This window comes from Schistocerca nitens, chromosome 5 (assembly GCF_023898315.1).
Source record: "Schistocerca nitens isolate TAMUIC-IGC-003100 chromosome 5, iqSchNite1.1, whole genome shotgun sequence".
Classification (NCBI taxonomy): domain Eukaryota; kingdom Metazoa; phylum Arthropoda; class Insecta; order Orthoptera; family Acrididae; genus Schistocerca; species Schistocerca nitens.
In genome coordinates this window covers 750,036,787-750,046,091 of record NC_064618.1, presented here as the reverse complement: position 1 = coordinate 750,046,091, position 9,305 = coordinate 750,036,787, and the positions used below count along the sequence as shown (strand labels likewise).

Here is a 9,305-nt window from a genome sequence, read left to right as displayed (position 1 = left end):
TTATAATCTGCCAGGTAATTTCAAAACAACTCATATTCCGCTGTAGACTGGAAGTTTCATTTTAGAAGCACTCTACATGTTGAAAAAAGTATATTGTGCCCAATACTAACTCCTTCTACGACAAGTGAAGGTATTTCGTTTTTATGACACCATTCACCAATGTTTTAGAGGCACTCTTATGGAGTACTTTTACCATGTTGTACCGACCACAGCGTTTCGACTACGCTCACAGCACTTGCAGAGACATATGTGAAGAGGTTCGTAGCTCGCCGGCTAGGCGCTGATTAGTATCTGGGAGAATGGAACTCGTGAGTTTATGTAACCTATTGCCTTTGTTGCGGACATAACGTTCGTCGTGCAGCCTGAAACTGGAAAGCAGACGCGACACGTTTCACAACAAAGAAAGAGAAAGTTGTGCCCTAAACTTTAGTGAAGACACTGTCGGGTAGGTACAGCGTGTAAAGAGAAAGGGTCGCAAACACACTAGCTGGAATTTGAAAGTGCACTATTATATTCTCTGTACATGGAAGCAATTGCTATTACCATATTAGTTCACAAGACAAAATCAGTTTTAGGTGTCGAAAACTAATTCTCATGATCTGAGCCGCAAACACTTCCACAAAAATAACAAAGTAAAATACAAAAAGAAAAACAGCTCGGGCGACAAATTGTATAAACAGAAATCGCACTAGTTGTGTCCGTTATGTAGGTTTCTTCTTTAATTTAAAATCTCCTCATACGCTTTGTCCTTTATACAGTAGTTAAAATTATACCTGGTCTCTGCAACTGTCAGACGTTTGCCAAGGAGGTGAAAGCTGCAGCAAACTATAGGAACTATGCTGCGCTGGAGCTTTACAACTGGAAATCTTACACAGGCTGCCCCGGAAAATGTTTACACTGACGCGGGACTGATACTTGTTGATGAACATCTCAGGAGATGCTGCGTTGTGCTCGGCTTATGAACCACGTAGCAGGCATCCTGAGACAGAACAGCAATAGTGTTTCCAGTGTTCTACGTCTAACTTCCAGTGTGTGAGGATTGTTTGGGTGCACCTGACTTTTCAGTTTGTTCGATAGCTAAAAATCACAAAGAGAGAGGCTAGGCGATCGATATAGCCAGGAGCGAGCGAGGTGGCGCAGTGGTTAGCACACTGGACTCGCATTCGGCAGGACTATGGTTCAAACCCGCGTCCGGCCACCCTGATTTAGGTTTCCCGTGATTTCCTTAAATCGCTTCAGGTAAATGCCGGGATGGTTCCTTTGAATGGGCGCGGCCGATTTCCTTCACCATCCTTAACTTATCCGGTGGGACCGACGACCTCGCTGTATGGTTCCCTCTCCCGGATGAACCAAAAAAAAAAAAAAGACGTGGCCAGGATATCGCACTACCTCTGTTGATTATCCTCTCCTCGGCGAACACCTCATGCACCCGCGATCTATTGGCAAGGCGGCGAGTGCTGTTGATCCGCCTTCCTGAAAATATCCATACAGTAGTTCATCTCAAAATGGCTCTGAGTACTAAGAGACTTAACTTCTGTGGTCATCAGTCCCCTAGAACTTAGAACTACTTAAACCTAACTAACCTAAGGACATCACACACATCCATGCCCGAGGCAGGATTCGAACCTGCGACCGTAGCAGTCGCGCGGTTCCAAACTGTAGCGCCTAGAACCGCTCGGTCACTTAGAGTGGTTCATCTCCTGTGAGCTGATCCACAAGTGGGTTAAACAGTTCCTGGACAGACTGATTAGCATTAATATTTTGGTGCAAGAATCTTGTTACCATACGGACATCAAGCTTGAGATTATCCATTTTTCTTCAAAGTACTGAAGGGATTTTCTGATGGGCAATGGCGCATGTCACACGAGTCCACATTCCCTAACAGGTTGTAAAACAGGCTTCATCCCGGGAAATCAAAAAATAAATAAATAAATAAAATAAAAAGATTTCGTTTCACTCAGAAACCACCGGTAGAACTCAACACGCCCACCATTTTCTGTGATTAGCAGTTCTCCTGTACATTAACAAGGATAATTCTGTAGTAGTATTATACATACTTTTTTGTTCGGTTTCATTTTGCACAACCTGTAGTACATTTAGTGGCAGCCGGCCACGGTGGTCTAGCGGTTCTAGGCGCACAGTCCGGAACCGCGCGACTGCTACGGTCGTAGGTTCGAATTCTGCCTCGAGCATGGATGTGTGTGATGTCTTTAGGTTAGTTAGGTTTAAGTAGTTCTAAGTTCTAGGGGACTGATGACCACAGATGTTAAGTCCCATAGTTCTCAGAGCCATTTGAACCATTTAGTGGTAGAAAGGTCACTAAAACGCACAGAAGTCTAATCTTTGTTTCTCATTAGATGCCAGCCAGACACAGAAGAGATAGCACACAAAATTAGTACATTAATGTTTTTTGGGGTAGCGTTATGATCTTTCCTCTTCTTATTTTTTTCCTCTTTTGCAATCGTCTCTGTAGGATCTCACGATTTGCTTTTCCTCTGCCTCTCGCAGTACCTCTTCCTCTTTTATCCTTATTCTTTCTCGCGCTCCTTCTGAGATCGTCAGTGTTTTCTATCTGCTTCAGTGTTGACCTTTATCCTGTTCTTATAGTAACCTCTGTTGTTGATCTCTGATGTACGCCGTGCAGCTATTTCTGGTTCAAATGGCTCTGAGCACTATGGGACTCTACATCTGCGGTCATCAGTCCCATAGAACTTAGAACTACTTCAACTTAACCAACCTAATGACATCACACACATCCATGCCCGAGGAAGGATTCGAACCTGCGACCGTAGCGGTCGCGCGGTTCCAGACTGAAGCGCCTAGAACCGCTCGGCCACACCGGCCGGCAGCTATTTCTGGCGTCCGCCTTTCTTCCTGTCTCTATGTCCATCTCTTAGACGTTCCTATGTTCAGAAACCCACTTAATTCCTTTGATTCCAGTCGTATTAGAAGCTGTCATTCATAGACTTCTGGCTCATGCTGATTTCCAATCCAGCATGTATTCCTCGTCTCCGATTTCCACTGTCAATGTCCTCAGTTTTCGATACACTTCTTTCTTTGATATTCAGTCCCATTTTTCGCCTCATGTTTTTGAGCCTAATATCTTTCTATTTATCGTATATTTGCCTTATTTCATTTTGTGCTTTCTCCGCACTATTTCTTCCTAGTGTTATCGTCTCAGCCGCAGACAATTCCACGATACTCACTATTCTCTTGTAGTGACTTTTTCTATTTTGTTCCTTTCCGTTGGTTATAAAATACACATTTCTCATCTTCTTAGTGCCTTTAATGTACTGCAGCCAGTACTTAGATTGAATCTCTTATTTTTTAAGGTTGTCATGTTGTTTCGTGTATCTGTTTCCGCCTCTTTTACGATCGCGATGTCTCCAACCATGATATTTCTTTGATATCCTTTTGTCTTTTGTTACTTTTCAGTCTGACCACTTGGTCAGTGCTATATTGAACGACACTGGTGACAGCTTTTCTCTGTGACAGAGCTCTGTCGAAATCAAACTCTTCTGAATGCTCCCCTGACTCTTACACTTGCGTTGGTGTTGGCTGATACGAATCTGCTATTCGCCTTATTTCGTTAACACACTAACATGACGCTACCCTGTCAAATACAAAGGGGCACACACGTTCATATACACATGTGTCGATGCTACACTTTCTTGCATAGTTTTCTGGAGTAACACGTACATGGACGTGAGAGATTCTTTGGCTGCGACAACCACTCAGACGCTTTTGCCACGGAAGTAAGCGCAACCACGTGTTTATCTAAGATTACAGCCTGCAACAGGCCATACTGTGATCTAGTGCTGTGTTTAATCATACCATTGCCCAGAAATAGACTATGTGATCAGAAGTATCCGGACACCTCGCTGAAAATGACTTTCAAGTTCGTGGCGCCCTCCTTCGGTAATGCTGGAAGTCAATATGGTGTTGGCCCACCCTTAGCCTTGGCGACAGCTTTCTCTCTCGCAGGCGTACGTTCAGTCAGGTGCTGGAAGGTTTCTTGGGGAACGGCAGCCCATTCTTCACAGAGTGCTGCACTGAGGAGAGGTATCGATGTCGGTCGGTGAGGACTGACACGAAGTCGGCGTTCTAAAACATCCCAAAGGTGTTCTATAGGATTCACGTCAGGACTCTGTCCAGGCCAGTCCATTACAGGGATGTTATTGTCGTGTAACCACTCCGCCAGGCAGTGCATTATGAACAGGTGCTCGATCGAGTTGAAAGATGCAATCGCCATCCCCGAATTGCTCTTCAACAGTGGGAAGCAAGTGGTCCTGTGCTGTGATAGTGCCACGCGAAACAACAAGGGGTGTAAGCCCCCTCCACGAAAAACACAACCACACCATAATACCACCGCCTCCGAATTTTACTGTTGTCGCTACACACGCTGGCAGATGACGTTCACCGGGCATTTGCCATGGTCACACCCTGCCGTCGGATCGCCAAATTGTGCACCGCGATCCATCACTCCACACAACTTTTTTCCACTGTTCAATCGTCCAACGTTTGCGCTCCTTACACCAAGCGAGGCGTCGTTTGGTATTTACCGGAGTGATGTGTGGCTTATGAGCAGCCGCTAGATCATGAAATCCAAGTTTTCTCATTTGCTGCCTAATTATCATAGTACTTGCAGTAGATCCTGATGCAGCTTGGAATTCCTGTGTGATGGTCTGGGTAGATGTCTGCCTATTAAACATTACGACCCTCTTCAACTGTCGTCGGTCTATATCAGTCAACAGACGATGTCGGCCTGAACGCTTTTGTGATGTGCGTGTCCCTTCACGTTTCCACTTCACTATCACATCGGAAACAGTGGACCTGGATTTCATGGTCGAGCGGCTGCTCATAAGCCACACATCACTCCGGTAAATGCCAAACGACGCCTCGCTTGGTGTAAGGAGCGTAAACACTGAATTACTGAACAGTGGAAGAACGTTGTGTGGAGTGACGAATCGCGGTACACAATGTGGCAATCCGGTGGCAGGGTGTAGGTATGGCGAATGCCCGGTGAACGTCATCTAGGCGCTACAGTCTGGAACCGCGCGACCGCTACGGTCGCAGGTTCGAATCCTGCCTCGGGCATGGATGGTTGTGATGTCCTTAGGTTAGTTAGGTTTAAGTAGTTCTAAGTTCTAGGGGACTGATGACCTCAGTTAAGTCCCATAGTGCTCAGAGCCATTTGAACCAATTTTTTTTTTCTCTCAGAGCCATTTGAACGTCATCTGCCATCATGTGTAATGCCAACAGTAGAATTCTGAGGCGTTGGTGTTATGGTGTGGTCGTGTGTATCAAGGAGGGGGCTTGCACCCTTGTTGTTTTGCGGGGCACCATCACAGCACAGGCCTACATTGATGTTTTAAGCACTTTCTTGCTTCCCACTGTTGAAGAACAATTCGGGAATCGCGATTGCATGTTTCAACACGATCGAGCACTTGTTAATAATGCACCGCCTGTGGCGGAGTGGTTACACGACAGTAACATCCCTGTAATGGACTGGGCTGCACCGAGTCCTGACCTGAGTCCTATAGAAGACCTTTGGGATGTTTTGGAACGCCGACTTCGTGCCAGGCCTCACCGACCGACATCAATACCTCTCCTCGGTGCAGCACTCCGTGAAGAATGAGCTGCCATTTCCAAGAAACCTTCCAGCAGCTGATTCAACGTATGCCTGCGAGAGTGGAAGCTGTTATCAAGACTGAGGGTGTGCCAACACTATATTGAATTCCAGCATTACCGATGGAGGGCGCCACGAACTTGTAAGTCAATTTCAGCGAGGTGTCCGGATACTTTTGATCACATAGTGTATTTGGCACATGCCGTTATGTTACGAATGTTGTTATATGCAGCGTGAAGAAGAACTACACCGAGAAACTTTCAGATGTGGTAGTATCGACCAAAACAAGAGAAAAATGTGCAGTACATATGGTTTCTAAAATGCGTACCTTACGAGCTATGAGTATTTGTTCATTTTCGATACTGTGAAACAGTCTTGTCTACTGCTAGCTCTTTGCTTTCCATATTTTGGGAGCAGGTAGTATAGACCAAAACTAGAAAAAAAGTTGATTAAACATAGGCTCTAAAATGCATACATTAAGAGATGAGAGCACTAATTAAATAGAAAAAGTGTAGGAAAGATAAACAATATTCATAGCTCTTAAGATATGCTCTATATTTACTGGATATTTTATTCTTATTTTGATCTGTACTAAATCACCTGTCAAAGTTTGTCGGAGGAGTTCTGGTTCGCCCTGTATACTGTGAATTGCAGCGTTTTAAGGTAAGTAATAAAACATGAGATTGGTGACAAATGCAGCAACACGGCCCGCGTTCACTGCAGATGGGCTCCCTTCAAAAGCTAGTGTAAAAGTTCCTCTCTATTCAGGGATTGATTGTGTGTCTATGTAATGCTCGAAGTTGTTATAGATTATACAAACTGGGTGCGCGGCACGGACGATTTCGTGTAAGGAGAGCGCCATTAAACTAAGAGTTCATATGTTATGCAGTGTAAAGTTCACTTACTTTTTATACCGCTAAATACTCAGCTCAGACAACGGCCTTGCCGCAGTGGCTACACAGGTTCCCGTGAGATCAACGAAGTTAAGCGCTGTCGGCACTTGGATGGGTGACCGTCCTGGCCTCCATGCGCTTTTGCCATTTTTCGGGGTGCACTCAGTCTCGTGATGCCAATTGAGGAGCTACTCGACCGAACAGTAGCGTCTTCGGTCAAGAATACCATCATAACGACCGGGAGAGCTGTGTGCTGACCGCACGCCCCTCCTATCCGCGTCCTCCATTGAGGATGACACGGCGGTCGGATGGTACCGGTAGACCACTCGTGGCCTGAAGACGGAGTGCTTTTCTTTAAAAAAATTACTCAGCTCATTAGCAATCATTTACTTCTGATGTTCAAGAGTTTGTTTTCCGTTGCAGTTGCGAAGGTTAATTGTTGTCGTAACATACATCTGAGTCGCTTCATAAACGATTTCTTAAAACGAAAGAACGTAGTATACATAACATCAGTAATCCACAATTGCACGGGTTTTACAATGCGAAAGAACGTAGTACCCTATGATGTCAGAGATTCACAATTAGAATCAGTCAACTCATACAAACGCTTGTAGTGGTAGGAAATGGTATCATCATTTAGGATCACAAAGAGACCACCCGACTTTTACCACGGTTTTTCGCCAGTCTTAGGTGTGTTGTAGAGGGACGTTTTCCAAGTAACTGATTCGCAGCTTTTCATGCGATGGCCCCAAGTTTCAGAGAAAATTGCTTTTGCATTTTTATGTGTGCCTCCAATTCTCGTAATGTTTGTTCGGTTTCGACGAAGTGAGCGTAGCGCAGCGTCTAAGGTTCACGTTACCTCGCTGGCCGTACACATTAGCCAATTCTGTGATGTTTATTTCTACAGATGAAAATGGTTCAAATGGCTCTGAGCACTATGGGACCTAACTGCTGAGGTCATCAGTCCCCTAGAACTTAGAACTACTTAAACCTAACTAACCTAAGGACATCACACACATCCATGCCCGAGGCAGGATTCGAACCTGCGACCGTAGCGGTCGCGCGGTTCCAGACTGTAGCGCCTAGAACCGCACGGCCACCCTGGCCGGCTTTCTACAGATAGAATAAACTCAAAAAAGGCTAGTAAAGCAACCACTTCCAGTGAAGTTTCCATAAAAAATACATTTTCTTAAAATTCTGCATCAATGTAGTACACTTGCTTTCACAGGGATGATCCATTACGCGTGGTTCGCATCGAAGTTGATCGAAGAAATAAGTCTTACTTAATTTCAAAGAACTGTGTTTTCTGGTGTCGCTTCTAAGAAAATCCGAGTACCTGCAAGGCAGTAACTGTCATTAAATGTGCGCTGAAATTAGAAAACAAAATACACATGCAAGATTTGCATTTGTGTTGTTAGCGTGGTGGACGCGAACCGTAACCACTGTGTTACACCCTCTAGGTCGAATATTGACAAACACGACAGATATAGGCGTTAGTCATAAAACTTCAATATCGATTTTCTAGGGGCGGTCTCATGAAAAGCCGCTAGGCAGGTTCTTGGTGCCGTTCTCTCTGCAACATATCCAACGTTCATCGAAATCCCTTTGTCAGTGTGTGGGACCTATATCAAGGACTAACAGGGAATACTGAACGTATACAGCAAGGGCAGCACTCATTTTGACAGCTTTGTTTGACTCACGAGAGAGCGTCAGAGAAATCTTGGTAGTCTCCTGAAGATACAAATTATACAATGAAAGCCTGCATACACAATTTCAGGAACCAATACTGAGGGGTCTCGAGATATTCTTCAGCCCTTTACGTGCATCTCTCATTGGGACAGTGAAGACGAAGGTAGACCACTTGCAGCAGGCATAGAGGACTATAAGCAGTCCTTCTTACCGCGCTACACGCGCGACCGAAATGGGAAGAAACTAGCTTGTCGTACCTCCCTTGGTACCCTCTGCCATGATTTGCAGCGTATGTATGTACATAAAAAAGAGCACTCCGTCTTCAGGCCACGAGTGGTCTACCGGTACCATCAGACCGCCGTGTCATCCTCCGTGGAGGATGCGGATAGGAGGGACGTGGGGTCAGCACGCCGCTCTCCCGGTCGTTATGATGGTATTCTTGACCGGAGCCGCTACTGTTCGGTCGAGTAGCTCCTCAATTGGCATCACGAGGCTGAGTGGACCCCGAAAAATGGTTCAAATGGCTCTGAGCACTATGGGACTTAACATCTTTGGTCATCAGTCCCCTAGAACTTAGAACTACTTAAACCTAACTAACCTAAGGACATCACACTCATCCATGCCCGAGGCAGGATTCGAACCTGCGACCGTAGCAGTCGCGCCGTTCCGGACTGCGCGCCTAGAACCGCGAGACCACCGCGGCCGGCTGGACCCCGAAAAATTGCAACAGCGCATGGCGGCCTGGACGGTCACCCATCCAAGTGCCGACCACGCCCGACAGCGCTTAACTTCGGTGATCTCACGGGAACCGGTGTAACCACTGCGGAAAGGCCGTTGTATGTACATACATAGATTAATATAGAGTAATGAAGTTCCGGAATACGTTTGTCGAGGTAACACATTGAAGTGATTAACATTGCAAGATCACAGGTTGAGGTAGGCGCGAGATAAGCCAGTACAAATGTCAACTCCTGGTACATTACTAAGCGGTATAGCCGCCAGAATGCTCAATGCAAGCACGTCAACGTGCTTGCACTGCGCTGTGTAGGTGCCGGATCTCAGTTTTTTGGGTGGAGTTCCATGCCCTCGCTCGG

At 45.8% G+C, this 9,305-nt stretch overlaps 1 pseudogene; it reads right to left on the bottom strand.

Annotated features, from left to right (window-relative positions):
- Window positions 1–8,932: 8,932 nt before the first annotated feature.
- LOC126261314 (5S ribosomal RNA) lies at window positions 8,933–9,050 on the bottom strand (annotated as a pseudogene).
- Window positions 9,051–9,305: the final 255 nt, after the last annotated feature.